General features: G+C 46.8%; 1 protein-coding gene across 4 annotated transcripts in view; it reads left to right on the forward strand.

Moving 5' to 3' along the window:
- The window catches only part of LOC147754158 (uncharacterized), a 50,254-nt gene that overhangs the window by 14,128 nt on the left and 16,236 nt on the right, over nucleotides 1–19,890 (forward strand). Inside the window, exon 2 of one of the 4 annotated variants that reach the window (XR_015316417.1) lies at nucleotides 14,863–14,947. The exons of 2 other annotated variants lie outside the window; for them this stretch is intronic. The gene's annotated coding sequence lies outside the window, so the exon portion shown is untranslated. Of the gene's footprint in view, nucleotides 1–9,608; nucleotides 11,069–14,862; nucleotides 14,948–19,890 lie in introns of those variants that run through there. One more of the 4 variants, XR_015316419.1, reaches the window with a different exon arrangement.

Below are 19,890 nucleotides of genomic sequence, written 5' to 3' on the forward strand. Positions count from 1 at the left end.
GCTGATCGAGGCTCCGTCGTCTCCTAAGGAGGTTGCTGGGCAGTCGCTTTTGGACGGACCGGAAGCTGGAGGGTGGCTCACCATTTCCCTCAACGTCCCTTCGCGTACCTTGCGCTGCCGCAATGTCCCGTTGCTGCTATTTCTCATGTCGTCTGTCACCTACATCGCTGGCAGCGTATTTGAGACCGCTAGGGGCTGTCCTTCGATTGCGATTCAGTCAACTCAAAAAAGCTTTCCATGTCACATCGCCTTGATTCCTGCTTTAAACCAGCTTCGCCCCGGCGAATCTGACCCTATTTGGCAGAGAAAGATCGGAATCTCCTCTAGCTAGTCGTTATTTTCAGTCTGTCTTGCCGGATTCAGTTTCATTTCCCGCCCGTCTATTTGATGCCGAGTTCAGATCGGTAACTTCCCCAGAGACAGCTTTTCGCCTTCTGAGAATTTATGCACAGTCGTACAAATATACACGTTACAACATCGATTTCGTTAGAGGTATGAAGAGGCGGGAACATTGAACGCACGCTTTTCAAAAGGCAATAGTGTATTGCTACGGTTTACAGAGCTTGGATCATAGTCTTTTACTATTATTTGTGCTTATTCTCAGGCCACCTCTATTTATAATAGGTCTGCCCCCATCCCTCCAGTAACTTAATCGTTTGGCTATGGAAGACAAACAACTACTCAGGTTTACTAACATTTTGGAAACGTTTGGACTACTGAAGTTCGACTCAAGCCCGTGAATAGTTGGCTTTACGGATTATTATAAGATTGGCAAACGCTTATAACAGTCGGCAATAGGCAATTTCCATGAAAGATTTCCAAATGGCTGATGAAAACGTAGACACAGAGCATCCGTTGGAGTGGCCGTAATCTGTGCAGTTGCCGTTACGCAGACTTCGTCCACTTCGTTGTTAGATCAGGCATACGAATATTCTACGCAGTAAACATCTTCTGAACCAAGAAGTTACGACAATCAAGAGCTGGCCATATTACAAAAAAAGTTGAAAGAAAAAAATTTATCGGTTTTGTTTTAAATATAGCATGCAAAATCGATACTGAAGAGAAGTTGTAGACATATCATTACTCCCAGATACGTGTTAATCTGTTTATTGGATGTTAGTATGCAACCAGTGGCAATAGCTATTAGAAACGGCTTTTCATCTGTTCTATCGGCCCACTGCCGTTCGAAGTAATAGGGACTATTATGAAATTGTTCGCTCCTTTTTTGAGAGAAAGAGAAAAGATAAGTGAGACTGGGGAGTGCTTTGCCCACTTACTCCCCTTTTTAGTGCTCTCTCCCTCACCGAAATCCAGTTCTCCAACCCTCTAATGATGCAGACAGACAGAATTGCAGGACGTAAGGAAGTTAGGGGCTAGTGTTTGGTTGAATGGGCGGTTACGGGCATGCTGTACGACGGCGGTTGTGGCTTTTGCAGGATATTGCTGATTCTTGACAGTCCAAGCATTGGCAGAGCGCTCCCGTGGCGGAGTTAGTAATAGTAGTAGTAGTAGCGATAACAGCTGCCTACACTATCCACCACCTGCCTCGCCGTTTTCCTGTTCGCCTTTGGTGTGAATGTTGGTCAAGGAAGTATAAGCACACATCTGTGTATAGCTTACACATAACGGTTGCTGTTGCTTGGAGGATCGCCGTTCGGGGATCTGTTCTCTATAATTCTAGAGACGGCAGTGAAAGTTGACGCGGTTCTTGGATTTGGCACTAAAGCGATTTTTTGAACATCGTCGACGTACATCCGATCACACCCCGTTTCTCGCGCGGAAGCGGATAATGGCCTCTCAGCGATTACATGCCTCCTCTGCTGCTCCTGCTGCTGCCGCGGTCGCCGCCTCGCGGCATACCCATCGCCCGTCCGTCCGCCTTTCGCCAGACATCAGCATACCACAGCACAGGATAACAATTGACTGTCGCTCTTAACGCACACGTACGAGAATAAGCCACAAGGTGATGGCGTGCCTGCAGGATCACGCTCAGATCTACAGGGAACTGCTGGGTCGCCCTAAACCCGCTGGCCATTTCTATGCGAGACAAACCTTTTCTAATGCGACGAGTGTCACCGACGCGACTGCATCAGTATCACATAGTGTTGAAACCACCTATTTCGTTATTAGTTCTCTATCAATCAAGTCGAATATTTTACGTCTAGGTTGTCGTTTACTATTGCGATATAGATAAAGATACCAGTGCGATACGTATGGGCACAGTCATTTATAGTATAAGATATAGGGCTGTCGCTTTAGGACGTTATTCTAGACCTCTTTGTTCAAAGAACAAACGATAAATGAGTCGTGTGTAGATCTTTTCAAGCAGTAATACTGTTGCATAAATAGAAGCTGCTTATTAGGCCACAGTGTAATGATTTAGTTGTGTGGAGATACCATGCTCTACTGCATGTCGCAATACCTACAGTTATGTCCTGAAGTACATCTGGATCACGAATTCTTATTTAAAAAATCTCGTTTCTGTCGCGGCTCGTAGATCCCTCCATTTAAATGCGCTTCTAGGCTATGCCGTCTTGTGGGGGTTTCGAAGCAGACACGCCAAGTCAGCCCTATGAAACGATCAGTTAAGGAAAGCAGAACATTTACAAGACTCAGGACGCCTCTTAACGTTAGATTGTTTGCGGGTTGGTGTGAAAAGTGACCGGCACAATCGCAGAGCCCCGATTTCTTTCTGTATGTTTCTACAGATAGGGGCGACTCCCACAAGAAAAATACACTCATCAAATATCCGCTAACGATGCAAATGACGCAATAAAGAGGGCAAAAACAAAAGCATAGCGAGAAAAAGACAAACACATGAATCACAGATAATAACGGCTTTTGAGATCGCTGCTTCTATATATGCTAAGTATCGCTTAGACATGGAACAGACCGTTCTATTATTGTTTAGCTTTTACTCTACAAATCAGCTTGAACAATGATCGTACAACGTTTATTAACGTAAGTTATCATGCGATACAAAATTGAGGATCTGCTCTACACATCAAAATAGATTTATATCGACTGTATTTGTGAGTAGTCTTTTCAAGACGATTTGTCTACGCATTCTTCACTTGGCCTGCGTACTCCCGTTAAATTTTGCGGCTTACAGCGGAGATTGCTCGTTTGGTAATCAAGTAGCACATTATCTGAGTATCAATCCATTTCCTCGTTACTTTAAACTGCTAAATCGAAATGAGCTCCCCTCTATTTCGTTCGACGCTCTTTGTCCACTTGGAATGGGCTTATTCCTCTGTCCAGGACACTCTTGACGTCCATTGCTCCGTGCTGCCTTTTACCAAACAGATAAATCGTGTTTCGTTACCTGCCACTGCGGTCTAAGATTAATGAGCTCTTTTGCAGTAATATCTTCAATTCGTTGAGTAGCGAGACACAAACGAGGCTGCGAAAAGCAGGACACCTATATTGTACCATAGCTTGCGGAGACCATTCGTCCTAGCGTTGATTAATCGAATCATTCATATCAATAATTGCCTTTACGCTAAGACTGATAGAAACGAGTTCCGTTATAATTACAGCCTCTTACTAAAACCTTCTAAACTTTAAACTGTGTTGTTTGGATTACTTGGCTGGATGTTTTCTACGCTATAAATTATCCTACTGTTTTTGTTTGTTTTCCAAGCCCCTACATCTCATTAGTGTTGTATTTCTTTTCCGTTATTTGTTATCTGATCACTTTTCATGGACGAAGTCCTTTACCTATCCTGGTTGTTTTTTTTTTTTTTTCGGTTATTACGGCTTCGGTTTGGACTAGTTCTTGTTGAAACGTATCGGTTTCCCATACCGTTACGATCTAAGCAACTCCGGTTATTACCATTGCACGCTCCTATAGCTCTGAAGGTCCCCTTGCTTACTTTTCTTAGCCTTTTCCTTGACCGTGCTCTGACAAAAGTTGTCTCGTCGTTGCTACTTCTTTTCCAGTATTGCCATACCACTGATGACGGCCTATCGGGTGAGTAAGCGAGTCAGCGAGTGAACGGATGGACGAACAGTGGTAAACTGAGCCCCCGTCAATCCCTTTTCCTTGGTTCTTCTCGTCGAGACACTCAAATGACGTGACTAATCTCCATTCGAACGTAAAAAAGAGAAGACAATTCTCTTGGATATCCAGGGCGGTCGATGTCGTCGTTGGCGATAGAGCGGTTACTGTCAACGATCGAACTGATGGCAAACTCAGTAGTCAGTTAACGGGAAGTGCTTGTGGACCAATTTTTCCTGCTTGATATGGCCAGGTCTTGGCGCGGTAACGACGCCTGCAGGACTCCGTCTATGTGTATCTATCGGTAGTTGTTGTGCTCTCTGTTTTCATTGCCTCTAGCCGATAGGGAGTGTAGAGCGGACAAGTTGTTGTATGACAGGGCCCGCTGCATGGCACAGCTCGTTGAGTAGCACTGCATTTTTAGGATCGGTGTAGTAAGCAGTCTTTCTCATCTTGAAGCTTGTCTTTCGATAAGCTTACTTGATTTATGTCTCGTGGTTTAACCTACCTGGCAAGCGTGCCCATTACTGCGCGCGGCCCTTACCCACGTGACCATCCTTGCGCAGAATGACCGAACCGCATCGACTCCAGAGGAAACCCGTAGACAGTCCGACTGCAGACATCCCCTATTTCGTTCCCAGAAAGAACGTCACCTTGTACTTTTTTTATTATCAGATCGCTCCACGGAAGGGCGCTGTCAGTATGGCTGCTACTGCTGCTGCCATCAATGATCCCAACCGCATCGCCTCTTCCTTTTGCCGGATGCGTTCCCCGTCTGATTCGATGTAGACAGCTGGCTGCTTATAACGTTGGCCGTTCGTTCTTCCCCTCGTCCTTTACCCTGCCCTGTTCGCTGCCCAAGCCTGGCCCCTCGCTACTCCGCTGCTGTGTAACACTACTGCCTCGAGGCCGTTGTCGTAGTGTCAGCCTCCAGCATAGAAGGAGACTTCCTGAAGAGCCGAAAAGCGGCGACCGTCGAGATTCTTATCGCTTCCTTTGCCTACCCTCTCGACCCCTTTTTCCATAGGGAACAGCAAACAGGGCTAGTGGGTGTACAGTTGAAGAAAGCGAAGGGGACCTGCGCCGACCAGGCGATGAGTGGAGCAGCAGCAGCAGCCGCAGCAGCGACTATATTTGCACAGCCAAATTAAGTGCTTAACCCCCATCAGCCTTCTCCCCTTTGCTCAGACTCAACCCCTCATTCTGAAACCCCCGATAGTCACGATGTAGGCGCCATCTCGTGGTTGTGGTGCAAACTCAAATCGTCGGCCGATTGGTCGATCTCCTAGATGGCGCGAACCCATCATTGACTTGTAACCATCGGGAATGGAGGAAAAGGGATACTGAGTTTGTGAGAGCAAAAACAGTTGACTCTAGGACCTACGGGCAGGTGGTGAGTGGGGCAATGCAAGATACGAACGAGGCAGACAAAGTAGTGGGTGAATCACTCCAATGTATCAAACGGATCGAACAAGGAGCACCATCAGGCCGACATTTACACGACAATCACTATTGCGCAGCCGCTCGACAAGACTTGAAAGAGTTTGCAAGGGGGCAGGATTTATTTTGGGGGGGAGACGCAACACTTTCTCAGGGAGTGAGATAGTAGAACTATTATACGGCCAGCTTCTTTGAGCGAATACAAATGGGGTGGGTCTTAAAACAGAGAAGCATGCGCCGCGCGAGACGGTGACGAGAGCTACTTATGTTGATGAAAGAGTGAAGTAACGGATATAATAGGTCGCCGCTTACAATAGTGCTGCCATAAAGGCGTCTATTAAGGCGGATTCAAGTTACGAATGTAATGTTTTATATATTGTTTTTTTTTAACTTTGTCCTGTTCTAACCATGTTTGGTTGTTTTGGTTCACAACTGAATAAACGATGCGCATTGGTTAGCAATCGCTCGAATGATCCGTTCAGCTTTGAACGAACACGAACTATATTTTTCTAAAAGTGGCTCTTATCATTTGAGTTCTCTCTACGACAAAGCTGCGTTCCCTACATACAACGTGCGTAACCTGCATGCGAGGACTCGCGCCATATAGGCCATTTGTTGGAAATGTCACCTCTAGGCCTGCCTGGACGATCATCAGTTAAGAACGAGACAGAGTTCGTCGCAGCATGCCTACTCGTACGATGTTTTGAAAGATACTCGAAAACACCATTGTGAGGTTACTTTTCAGACGGCTGAACTGTACTTCAACAATGATTTAGCCAGTAGTTAGCGCCGAATACTTCTTCCTGCTTTCCGGTCTGGAGGAAAGTTTTGAAGTTAGTAGGTTTTTCTATCTTTACAACTGATACATCGTGACCACTGGTGATATATGTTCTCCCGTGCTTCCTAGAGTCAAAGGCTGAACCTATAAGGTGTGGTTTAATTACACTGAACGACAACTTTTTGAGGCCTCAGCGTTTTTCTTTTTTGAAGAAGATTGTATGGTTGCTGCACGAGCTATGTTACTGAGGCGCAAGCTAGACAAGAGCCCAAACGTCACTCTTTTTGATAGGGCCCTAAGTGATTGGAACTCGGTTATATATACATGGTCAAGGCCTAGATCTCACGTCAGAATCGGTACCACTGCTTGCCATCGATGTTCTGGCTTTTGTTTATACAACTACGTGGTGAAATATATTTGTACATCATCTCGGAATCCCTTAATCAGTCAATTCGCTTTCCATTCTTTTCAGAGACTTCCTCCAATGGTTCCAAGGATCTGAACCCCACTTGAAAACGTCTTACCTGCCTTCTTTCCCCACTACGATATTACTATTGCTTCAATAAGAGGTGCTACATCGCTAGAGGCACATCACAAGCCCTATGCCTGAATGTGTATCTTCTCTCCTCATCATTGAACCCAACTACCCTTCTTGCGCTTGGATCTTTATTCGGGGTCCAGGCTTGTATGCGAAGCTCAGCTCGCGCACATATTAAGCCGGCGTCGCACGAGATACACTAAGCACCAAGCAGTTGAAGAAGAGTTAGCTCTTCACTACAGGAGCAGAAACTTTCGGAGCTTGAATGCTTGTAGCCGACTGTTCGTCCTGATCGAGGTCGGATCAGAAACTGCGAGTCGTGGAAGACTGGGCATAAAGTGCACGCTCTGTCGGTCCCCGTGCTACTAGCATTAAAGGCATAGATCCTCGTCTCGCACCCCTGTCTAGGCCTTCAACAAGGTGTTGCTCAACTGCCCCTTCAACAGTAAAGTAAAACAGGTTGAGCCGTAGAGTTTAGAAGAGTTAGGACAACTGAGCGGAAACTGTGCATGTTTGAACTAATCAGAATCTGCCTCGACTGGTTCTGCAAAGCGACAGGATCTGATAGAGCAACATAGGACGTAGCACTGATCCCATACAAGAGTCCCGAGCGTGATCGTTTATTGACTGGTAAAAAAAAAAATCGATCGTCGTTATTTATTGCGCCGGTAAACAAGTCGATGTAATACGCACGACTTGAATGCGTTCCATTGCCTATCTGCGGATGGTTGCAAATAAAATCTCGCGGTTGGTTTCGGTTATTTTTGCTGAAAGGATAGTCGATATCATCTTGCCGCATGTGGCGATTTTTGCCTCTGGCGGGCTGCCGTTTCGTAACAAAGAGGTCGACTGCCAGTTTAATCTCATCTTAGGATGGCACTGCCAGACTCTAGATAACAATAATACGGTAGATCACGTTGGCTCCTTTGAATCTGGTTGATTTAGCCATAATCTATTCTTTCCCATATCTTTACTATAGTCAAACATAAGCAGTGTTAGACATGATAAAACGACATCTATTGTAGGAATACTTAGACGATGGCCTTTTTGAGTTATTCTAATAGTAAAGGATTTAGGTAAAGGCTCTGCTTCTCAATTGTGTGCTGAAAGTAGAATTGGACAAACCAAAAAAGTGTTATTTTAATACTAATAAGTTCAGTTAGTACTATATATAAACTGAGAAGAGTGCACAAACGCATGAAATAGTTTCCGTCCTCAATGCAGCCGTTGCTTCTTGCTGGGCCGTTCTAAGTGACATTTTAACCAGCATCGAAAGGAAAGAATGCGTTATCTTAAGGTTGTACGATGTCATGTATTAACGTTCTACTGATGTATAAGTGCCTGCTGCCGAATTAGACAGCAGGACAGCTTTCTGCTCAGACACATCAGAGAAATAATTTGTACTGGGACTCGATCTAGCCTATCTCGTACATATGAAATGAAGTATGCGCATAAACCATGAACATGTTGGAAACGTGGCATTCATCTCCAGCTTGGAATGCTCGCGGTACTTACTGGTTAAAGCACGCTTCATCGAATGGGCGACGAAATTATTAATCCGGCCTCGGATATAAACGGATGGGACTGCTTTGAACTTATGAGATTTCGCGATCTTGGTATCAAGCTCGCTTCGCTGCTTTCTGTCCCCCTCTGGGGCATTCTCCCCATCATGTCCATCATCAAGCCTAGTGCCTTTCTATTCTCTATTCTGCCATCCTGCCATTGAGCAAATCAGGAACAGCTTTGTGACTGGGGGCTATCGCAGCCCATAAGCAGCGTCAGCTGGTGCGGGCAGCTCAATTCTCCCGGACGGCTTATTGAAGTCCATGGCCTGTCTCTCACTTACCCAGTCGCTGGCGGTCGTTTCCTTCGCCTCTTCTCTTCGGCCTGTCTGTCTAAGAGTTGTTGGACACTGGAAGTGAACGAACTACGAGCGTCGGCAACCTCGCCCGGTGCCTGACCTCGTTGCAGAACTTTGTAGTGTGCTTCGGCACAAATATTAAGCGCATAGCTTCTTCGGCCAGTTAGTGAGCCAGCAAGGAGCCCCAATGTAGAAGTGCTTGGGGGGTGGGATTGGGGGCGGGGGGACGCTCGCTACATTACTCCCAGCTGACTGCCTCGACCAGAACGGCAACTGCTGCTGCTACTGCTGGCTGCAGTGCCCGATCATCGCTTCCCCCGTCCTACCACCTACTTTGCTGTTCTGGTGGCCGAGCGCAGACACTGAGGCACAGCTCAACGTCTCGAGCCCCGTGCAGCTCGCCCTCTCTGCCTCTCTACAACCCCCGAGTAGTGGAACTGCTGTAGCTGGGGCAAGCTGGGAGGTGGCTAGATTCTTAGCACACGAAAAACTTGAGCCAGCAGCTTGCTTATCCCTAGCTGTGTTACCACTGGCAATGTCGAGTGCCTGAGGGCTCGGCCTATCTCTTCTACCAGCGACGTAATGCTTTTCTATCGTTACCGCCAGCCCTGCTACACTACTGCTTACATGAGCCAATTATACAAATTCCACGGAGCATTGCATGTACTCACCACTCGGCTGGCTTCATCGTTTTTTCTCGCTCGTTCTCCTTCTCGCATGCCCGGTCTTGCGTTTCTCCATTCTCGCCGCCCACTCCACCGGCGTGCCGCTGCCGCCGCTGCCGTACTCCCCCAGTTCACTCGACCGCCGCCCAACCAGGCCCAGGCCAACCCAAACCACTTCATCCTGCCCAGCTCAGCAGGCAACCCAGTCGCAATCACCCACCAGCCTCTTACGCAGACAGACAGACGGGACAGAGCACTAGCAGCCGCCTCCACCTTGGTAGAAGCTCCCTCCTGCCAAGGCGATAACAACACCCCTAACCCCCTTTCCCTTGCCCCCAGCAGCACTGCCTGGACGACGACGATGATGACGGCGACCTCTGCTTAGTTGTGCGCTACAGCCGACCTGCGAACAGTCGAAGTCTTGTTTCGTCAAGTTGCAGGGCAGCGCTGCCGCTAGCATACAACGCAGCACATCCTGGTATTCCCCTAGTACTCTTTCTACCTCTTTCGGCAGTTCGAGGCGAGTCTGCGTTGAGCAGCCACTACACGAGAGGCTACTTCAGCAGGGACCAAGTTTCAGCTTCGGGTCGACGAAGGCGCCCCCTGACAGTGCCAAATCGAAACTCATTTATAGTCTCGAAATACTGTAGATGGCTCTCATCAGGCAGGGGTCGATGGTCGGTGTCGTGTATGATCTGTTGTATTCTGCGAGGCGCCAGAGTAGTGGTCAACAGATAAACTATGGAAACAGAGCTGAATACGAGCAAAAAGCAAGAAACCAGCCGATAGCTAATTGATACTGCCCTGATGAGTCGCTTGCGTTGAGCTAATACCACTTGCAATGGCTGGCACCACGTCCTTTGTTCAGATTCGGCCATCTATACATATTAGGGCTAGCTATGGGGTGTAATGTGAAGAGGCGAGTTTCTTTTCAATCTTCCATTCGCTGCTTTTGCTTCGCCACCTTCGCGGGCTCTACGTCCACGATTTCACTCAAATTACTATGATCTGACTACGGAGAGACCCGATTGATATGTTTCTCTTCAGATATCCGTTCTGGTAACGAGCGGCAAAAGACGGAACGGCACAAATGACATAGATGCTTCATAGAAATGAAATCAGGATTTGGTGGGAATGTATAGTCATTCCGAGGAGGGCAAACGAGTAGCATGGTGAACAGAAGAAGCGGGAAAAGATCCGTATGCAAAGACGGACAGATCCGCAAATACATACTGACCTGTACATGCTGTGGTAAGGACAGCGATAGGCCATCAAATGACACGTCAGTACTGGGAAATGTAGACACGTGCCGGGTCCAGCTAGGGTACGAGGCAAAGGAGAGATGAAAGCGGGTAAAAAGGGGTTAAAAAAAAAAGCGATGAGAATGAAAGAGAAAGCAGAAGTGCAAGAATTTGCGACCAGCTGTATGTCATGTGGCGTCATACGCGACATGCGAGCCTTGTGGACATCGGCCAGCAATGGACCCTAGGCAATGACCGATAACTATGCAAAGAGTGGTAAGATGGAGGACGCGCAGGCAACGAATCGACCGGTCACCACACCAGTCTTCCCTCCTGACCAACAGATGATAAGCAATAGAGCTAAGGCTACCCAAAGCTAGTTTAACGTACAATGGTGACACACGGGAAGGTTGCACATATCAAGGCGATACAGTAATGTCGGTTATGGGGCCACATGTGGGGCATGAAGGAACTAAAGGCCAAAAAGGAGGGGTATGTCTAAGATGTCGTCCTACGCTGGCGAAGTACGTGGTTCCTATGACCGGGTAAGCGCCGAATTTGTGAGTACACGAGCGTAGATCGAGCGGTGTCGGATACACCTATCTATAGCAGTCACAGCTTTTTTTTTTCTGCCTTTCTAGCAATATTTTCGCTGTAGAAACCAACACACAAGTAGGCCACATGGCAATTTGCTTTTAGGCTAAATTTGTACGATATATCGTTGCTTAGACAGGTGAATCCCCCTAGTCGCAAGTACAATCATCAGCGTATAATTAAGGTGTACATAGGCCGGGCTTAATTATACACTTCGTCGTAAGTCTTTTATTCCAATAATAATGCATAGAAGCTTTCCTGTAGTTGAATATAGTCAATGCTACTATTGCCGTTAATGTTCATTTTGCATGGGTGCAACGTATGATTAATTGATGCCGTCATATCAAGCCCCATGTACACATGTACACCGCCCTTGAAAAGTGCGAATTTATTTTCGAGCACTAATATCTTCACCCCCTTACCATTCGTGGGGAATATTTAACTGGGAGCCGCAAATGAGGCGAGATTTTTCTAGTTTTTAAAGTAGACTCTCGCTGAGTTTCGCCTATGTCTCTCAATACTATAGCAAAGCTCCCCATAGTCGTTTTGCATATGCACCTGTCCAAATAGTTTTTGTAAACGTCGACGTCCCCTCTGAATGATTTCTGGACAGCCAATGGTCTTTTTAGTATCAAGCACAGAGCTCAAGATGACAATCCCGTACGGCATTGCTCGCGCACAGTAAATGGGACAAGCTCACAAAGTAAGTTGGCTTAATTTAACTGCAGCTTTTCACGAGGCTTCGTAGCTTCTTCTCCAACAATTCTAATTTCTATTGAGGATACGTCACGTTTTTTTGGCCCAAAGACATCAGCCTTCCTTCGACTAACAACGCAATTGTCCATGTTGTTGGGTATCGAAGTGCTCCATCAACATGATGTTCTACCCTATGCATAACTGTAGAAGATGCTAGGACCGCGTAAAACGGCATCCTTTTCTAACACAGATGCACTCCTCACTATCTCTTCGTGATCAGGACCTGTCAGCAAGTCATCTGGGTCTTGCAACATAAAAGTCCCTCAATGTTCAAATTAGCCATGCGTCGCTAACAACAAATTGGCTTGTATCTAATGCTATCTAGACATCATAGCTCGGTACGGTCTCTGATAAACAATATTCTCCCAATTGAAACGCTGTGTGTGTGTGTCTGTCTGTGTGTGTGTGTAAACTTTTACACAAACGATACCTCGGGCATACGCTACCAGATACAATTCTTATTCAGTTGTAGTCACTTCTACCTGCGCGAGTGACCGGTCAACAAGACATACCCTGACTGAAATAGAATTATACGCAAGGCAGTGACAGGTACTAAGAAACTGATTAAGAGTATTTGCTCTTGTACGAACTGGCGCGCGTGTTTGTTATTATATCTGTAACAATTATCTTACGTAAATGTTTCGTCGTTTGGGATGATAAATATGTAGGAAGAACTGATAAGTACCTGCTTGACGATGGCTGACGTAGGGCAATGCATATAGCTGCGATATTTTCTTAGCTGACTTAACGGCCTATCATGAAAAAAAGAATAGTTTTCTATTTGTTGTGATTTCAAATGAAGCCCCTCAGCGGTTTGATTAATCGTCATTGTAGGATCCTTTATAAAATTAAGTTAATTAACTAAGCTAGAAGACCGCTCCTATTCAACTAACAGGGCGTGTTTGTAGTGAAAATATGTTAAGGCGCGATGATGCTGCCAGAAGACATTTTGGAAGGCAAAGATCAATATTACTGTCACGTTTAAAGAAGATGGAAACTAGCTAGACGAGGCTTTCGGCATCAACGACAATTCCTCGCTTTTAGCGGCGGAGCGATACTAGAGGCGAAAATTGCAAACACAGGCCTCCTTAGCCGTACTTCTATCGATTACTACAGGTTCCATTGGTAGTTTAGAGGGTCGGCAATCTGCTGTTAAACGCTGGACATTACAATCGAAAGTATTCCGTCGCAGTGTTTCATCATAGGTTACTTCGTTCGATTTGATATTTCGAGGTCCAGATCATTCAGCAAAAGATTGGAGCTGCTGATGTTTCATATCAAGTAGTTAAAGGTACCTCGACGAGGTGCACATTACTATTACTACGCCTTTCGATTTTATGTCCGACAGGTTCATCGCTTTCACCTGAAGCTATTTAGCTTGCTTAGGCCGTACCTATCTTATCTCCTCGTTAAAGCGGAACGGCATTTTATAGCTGATATCATTGGCTAATCGGGTCGTTTTCCCACCGGGGTGACGCTGGGGCAATGGCCAAAATGACAAACTGGACGAGTTCGTTTGGCATATACTTGAGTGTGGACCTAACGAATAACGTTTAGCGGGGACACGTTTTAGCCATTAACGCCTCTCGTCGATGTTATGATTATGCTGATTATGGGGGCTGTAAACGAACTGATGGGTCGCCACCATCGCTGCTGCTGCTGCTGCTGCTGTTAAACCGACCTTTCCATTTTCATTTTTCGGCCCCCACCTAAATGCGCCTCCACTACACACCTAAGTTAGGCAAAGTCTCACTGCTTCACAGATCATGCATGAATGCAGGTCGTTCTGAAGGCTAGCGTTTAGCGTTCCTGTTTAAAAATGCATATGTACGACAGTTTGTGCGACGTTTGCCAAGAGGCTAACTTTGTAATGTACGCTTTCTGCATGTACGAGCTCTTTACCTTAACAAAAGGATACTTTCGAATTGTATGTTTCATCTATCACCTGTATGTATCTAAACAAAAATCGTTATGCTTCCGCCTCGGAAAAGAAGGACCAAAACGATACGCCGATTACCGCATAAGCGTTTCGAGATCAATGAAGCCGTCTTACTACTAGTGAAAGTGGCGCTGAGAGGTTTAATACAAAGCTGATGACAATTGCGCCTGTCCTGACCCGTTTCAAGTCTTCTAATGTTCTCAACACCTCGTGATGATCAAATCGGCAAAAATGCTTTTTTGCGACAGCACCTGCCTCATTGCCTTTTTCGCTAATTTTGTCTGTGGGCACGTCGGCGCACGTAATGACAGTTGTGTCTGCGTCTATTTCAATAAGTTTGTTTTAACTTACGTGTTAAGCACAGCCGGTCAGTTTTACAGCGGGCACACTCAGCAGTCACGTTCGCTCTGGGTTTGCAATAGTCTTGCCAGCACGAAACTGGACTGCAAACGAATCCACGTATAAGCGTCGAGTGAACCGATAAAGGCGTTGAGTAACGCTTGTAGAGGCCTTGCATACGCTTTAGCGAACAATACTGATGTAAGACTAAAGTTCTTCTTGGCTTCTTCACCATAGAATAGGACCACGTGTGCTTGATGACAATAATTCGAGTACAGTCTAGCTCATTTTTGACAAAGTCATGGGCTTAGTGTAGAGACAGAGTAATGGTACCGCACGTCTGTTTTACCTTCACTCAAATTTAATATTTTGACTATAGACAATAATTAACTTTTCGTTGTTGCATACAGCTAAATGCATGCGTGTATACGTTTTTATAGATTTTTATAAATTAGTATATAATAATTCATTCAGCCTAGATGTTCTCAAAGGTCCATATCCGTGAAGCCGTATAGTGTAGGGTACATTGATCAGTCAGGTCTAAGTTCTATTATTTATACGAACATTTGAAAATTGTGATGCGAAATAGCAAATTAAGACAGGCAGTATTCGTAATCAAGAGATGAATTTGGTTTGCAGGGGAATTTTTCTCGAAATAAACGAGGTAAAACGTGCCTTAAATGATACTAAATGTACTAAATAATACTTTAGATTCGACATTTCGCTTTGGCGAGCGTTCAACTGAAGGGTACTTAAGGGCCCAGCCGATTACGATACTACTGTCTACGTAGGTCGGGTGAGTCAATGTTTTTTCTATGTAGATCAGGCTACATATCACATTTAACGTCGTTCTCTCAAATCATTGCATAACCTCTCCGCCATCATCTCTAGTCAGATGGCCACCTAGGATTGTGATCGGAGAGAGGCGCTATCGTAATACAATAGCAGCAGTAATTATTTCATAATGCCAACAGACGCCCACACGCTAATGGATCTCAACCAACCAATAATCCCACAGAGCAACTTGAAGCCAAACGAGCGTAGCGGCCTCGATGACACCCGAAGGCGCTCGTGCCCTTCCTTACCACCAGTGAGACCGCTGGACAGAGATGAAACCCACCCCACGGATCTAGCGAAAGAGCTTCCATTTGGCCTCTCTATGGGTGGTACGTTGGTGTCCGCAGGATGCTAGTCTGTCCACAGGCTTTTTCAGCAACTAGAGGAGACCCCTATCTGTTTCAGCCATCGATCTACCAAGTAGATTACCAACGGCATTGGCGTATTTGGTTAGGAGCGTTAACGGCCGGTTACCTTTTGAATTGTGGCGCCATCTAGACGACTTCTCGCTGTCTCTTCCAGTCGGGCCTTTTTTGAGCACACCTAGGTGGCGCTCAGGTCACCGAATGCATCCTTGTCGTTGCCGGTTGGAATACGCACCGGGTAAAACGGGCCCTAATGCTAAGAGTCGAAAGCGGGGGTAAGCCAGTAGGGCTGCACGGGACGAGGGTAGAGAGGATATAAAACATGCCAACATTGAGCTGAACCAGTTCTTGCAGGGCAAAGCACAAGGCGTATAGTGCAGAGGCCCAGGCTGTGGCCCGCGAGGTCGGTATATGGACTAGGTGGTCGAGAAGACGATGGATGCATTGGGGGGTTTTGTCAGGCGCAGGGATAGAGCCAGGCAAAGCAAAGCACGGTGGGGTGTGCCTCTCCTGGGGCAGAAAACAAGGCAGACAGGCCAGCCGCATCAACGCTGGCGTTGTCGTCGTTGTTGTATAGGGTACAGCCTGCAGAGCAGCGTATGCGAAGTTGGTTGGTTAGTTGCTGAGGGGGCTGTGGCATGCCCTCAAGCCCTTCCCCTAAGAGGAAAGCCACCGAGAGCTCAAGGCATTCGGGAACAAGGCAGAGCCACCGGCAGCCGCTCGGGCTGGCCGAGCGGCCGGCAGACGCTCGGGGCATACGGAGAGAGTCAACGGTGGCGGATGTTGGCGGCGGTGGCGACGGTCGAAGAAGGATTGGGTAGAGAGGAGAGGAAAACTGGCACTGGAAAGAGGTTAGCAGGAGGCCCGAGAGAGGAAAGGAATGGCTATTGGGGCATGAGGGGTTCGCAAGCACGAGGGCTGGGGAAAAAGAGCTGGCCGGGAATTGGGTTGGACTAAAGCAGGGAAGCTGAGAGGAAGAGAACGAGGGTGAGGGGGTCTGCTTGGAGCAGGGAGACCGAGTGAACGATCGACGAAGCAGGGGACGGAGTAAATGAAAGAAAGGAGGCGCGTACAGGACAGGACAGGACAGTGAACGCTTGGGAGCTACGATACCAGCTACCCGCATGTTGTGAACCCAACGAACGAAGTACGACAGCGACGACGACGACAACTACGATGACGATGAAACAGGCAAACGCATTCGAGCGGCAGAAGGTCTGGAGGTCCATGCCGCTGAGGCATGCTTTAAAACGCCAGCTACGCCGTTGACGTTCACCGAACACTGACATCCGTTCACCCACCATGCAAGCGAGATGGCAGCAGATAGAACCGCAGGCTTGTACGGAACTGCTAAAATTATTTAGTCGATGTATACTGTTTACTCAACGAGTGGCATCGATATTGACGTCAACAGCGGGGCATCTGTCCAACACGCCAAAAAGAATTAGCTAAACATGAAAGAATTGCTGGTTTGATAGAGACATTTCGGTTTGATGAAAATATTTTTTGAAAAATTAAAATTTCGACGCGATCATACGGCCGCAATAGGCAAGGAGGCCTGTGACATGTTCGAAATAAGAAACGCTTTTAGGTAAAGACTTCTTGTTTAAAGCAGACTTGAGGTTCTCGCCTCAGACTGACTTGCGTCATTCAACAAATACGGCAGTGAGTGACTCGAGGTTTCACATGCCTCTCATATGAGATATGAGTCAGTCTGTTCTGTGCGATTTCTATCAATCAAATGTATAATTCAAAACAGTTAAATCACATAACTACCAGTTTACATAACATTCAAGTGTATCGAAGTTAAAATTAATCGTCTAAGAAATTCCTATTGTGTCAGCAGGCGGTACTCGCAATCAAATAATTGTCTGAAGTTGTAATATTTTATTTAAAAAGAACAAAAGTTGCAGGCTCTATTGAACTTGAGGCATAGTTCCGTTTGTCATATAAGCATAACTTATTTCAGTCGAGCACAAAAGTTGCCTTTGCTGGAGTACATTAGTACTATTATAGAAACTGCCTTAGGGCATCCTTCAGGCTTTTTCGCTGTTCTTTAAACTAAACGGCTTTAACACCTAGAACTACCACTACAGCCGAGCCCATTTAGCTCGACCCTTCTGCAAGCTCTGCCGTCATTCCGCTTCCCTGTATGGTAGCCTATCATCTGGTCTGTATAGCTATAGGGCTTAAACACACATACACACACAACGCATGCTATGTGTAGAGTATGCAGTCTATTGCTTAGTTTCAAGGGCCATGACCGTTCTTCCCACTCTGAGGCAAACTTCTCCTTTCTTCTTTGAGATGGAACCCGCTAACCAGCACTTACCATCACAGAAACTACCCTCGTAGCAGTACCCCAGCCTTGTGTCGCAGCTTCCCTGTTCCTTGGTGGCTGACTTCGACGCTGGTGATCGTAGTGGGGTGCACTTGCTCCCACAGGATGAGCCATTGTAGCTGCGGCTATTGCAGTTCCCCTCTTCATTCTCCTCCTTTTTCGCCTTCTACTTTCGTTCTCCCTCCCAATGTCGGTGTCTGGCTGTCCCTCTCCGTCGGTCTGTCTGTGCGTCGTCGTCTCATACCTCCTTCTTCCTGCTTGAGGGGCGGTTGCCGACTCTCTGTTGAACGAGAGAACCAAAGAAGAGCACGATGCCCACTCCAGCTGCTGCTACGCCAGCGACCGGCACCCATCGCCTTCTAGCACCCCCCATAACGCTTCTGAGTGGCTAAGGCTGGTAGTCTGTGCTGCTGTACAAAAGCTAGTGTATGTGTTAGTGTAAGAGGGGAATCGTTCGGTCTGACCGTTCTCGCAGTAGCTGAGTGTTCTTGGCGGCACTGACCACGATGCTTGTAGCACTGAACTGCTGGCGGCGGCTGCCATTCAGCGGTGTGTTTACCCCCGTATGTTCCCCCGGCGCTCTGCACCCCTCCATCACCCCAACATCACCACGACCAACACGGGTGTACCCGACCCAATCACCGTCGCTTCGTCCTGCTCGCGACTGCGCGTATCCCGAAGCTACAATAACATCTCAAACCAGCCAACCCAGTGGAGTTCAAGCGGTAACTATGCTATTCATGCCTCCTGTGTCTATCCCGCGGCACATAGCACCAACATCGACCCGAATTTACATCTGTAGTTCTTATATGCTGTGTCTTTCGTCATATCAATCAAGAAACAAACCAAAAACTGTTCTGGTGTTGGAGTTTGAAAGAGAACGCGTTACATCAACGCAAGCAACTTAGACGTAGCTCTAATTTCCAGGGCGTATTCATCTTAACTCTTCATATACTATCAGAGCACATCTCTACATTCAGTAAGCCTCCTTCCCATTAGCCGGCTCCACGCAACGATGTTAAAAGAGAACTGTTCTTCTTATACTGCTCTTGGCTGCGACTACCAGTGCAGTTGCCGCGGCTGCTTTTGCGGCTCGCTACTATCTCACTGTGCTGCGAGTTGGCAGCGTGTGTCGTTCTATGACTGAGACGAACAAGACGAAGAAGGAAGAGACAAGAACGACGCGGCCCAAGCACACCACAACGACTCGTCCGCCCTCGGGCAACTTCCAAATGGGCTAGATGGACCAGGAAAGGAAAAAGAGGGGGATCTGAGCGAGCGGTGCGCGAGGGCAGGGAAACAGATAGCGACAGCAACACCAACGCTGCCAATGTGTACTGCACCATGGTTGTTGAAGAGTGTTGCAGTCGCTAGCGATCGCCAAATTAGCCAGGGAAAAGAACTTTGTGAGTTCATAACGTTTGTCGTGTCTATCTGCATATCCATAGCCATTCCTACGTGTAAAGTATTTGCTCAACGGTTGAACTAATACAAAGGTTTTAGGAACAAGGAAACAGAAAGACTAGATACATTGTGCGCAACAATGTCTAGGCCATTGTATGAATTTTATTTGATTTTTAAACATGCTCGTGCTTGCATCCACACTCTTACTATTCCATTCCACTTGATTGTATTCTTCTGTCCCAGGGCCATCTAGGCCAACAGTTAATAGCCAAACGGCGCAAAGACGGGAGCTCACGAGGGGCACGCATAAGTCCGTCTATCAATCTATTCATCAAGTCATTATATTACTGTTACTACGTACTATTACAAGTCCTATATACAGCCAATTCTGCAGCGTCAGCCGAAACTGGCCACGGAGTCCGGCGACTCGTTTGGCCTTTCGTTTATTTCGCGAAGTCTTGGTTCTGAAATGCTTAGTTCGCACACGGGCAAATCGCAAACTCCTCGGGACCGATTCTCCAAATGGCCGACAAACACCGGAGCCCTGATGGATGAAAACTGCACGAACGTGCCTCCCCAGATCATTACTCGGCGTTCAAAAAGGAAAAAACAAGAAAAAAAAGACATACATTGAACATGTCTATTTAGTGAACGGCAATTCCTGCTTGTCGTTCGCTAGCATTTGGCAAACAGCGATATGATCAACGACGACCTTCTTCTTATATTGATTAATAATTGCAAAGCATTATACCTTGTCGTGCGATCAACAAGCGTTTCGAGGGGATCTTCAAA

The sequence above is a fragment of the Varroa destructor genome, unplaced genomic scaffold, assembly GCF_002443255.2.
Source record: "Varroa destructor unplaced genomic scaffold, Vdes_3.0 BEIS01000007.1, whole genome shotgun sequence".
NCBI lineage: Eukaryota > Metazoa > Arthropoda > Arachnida > Mesostigmata > Varroidae > Varroa > Varroa destructor.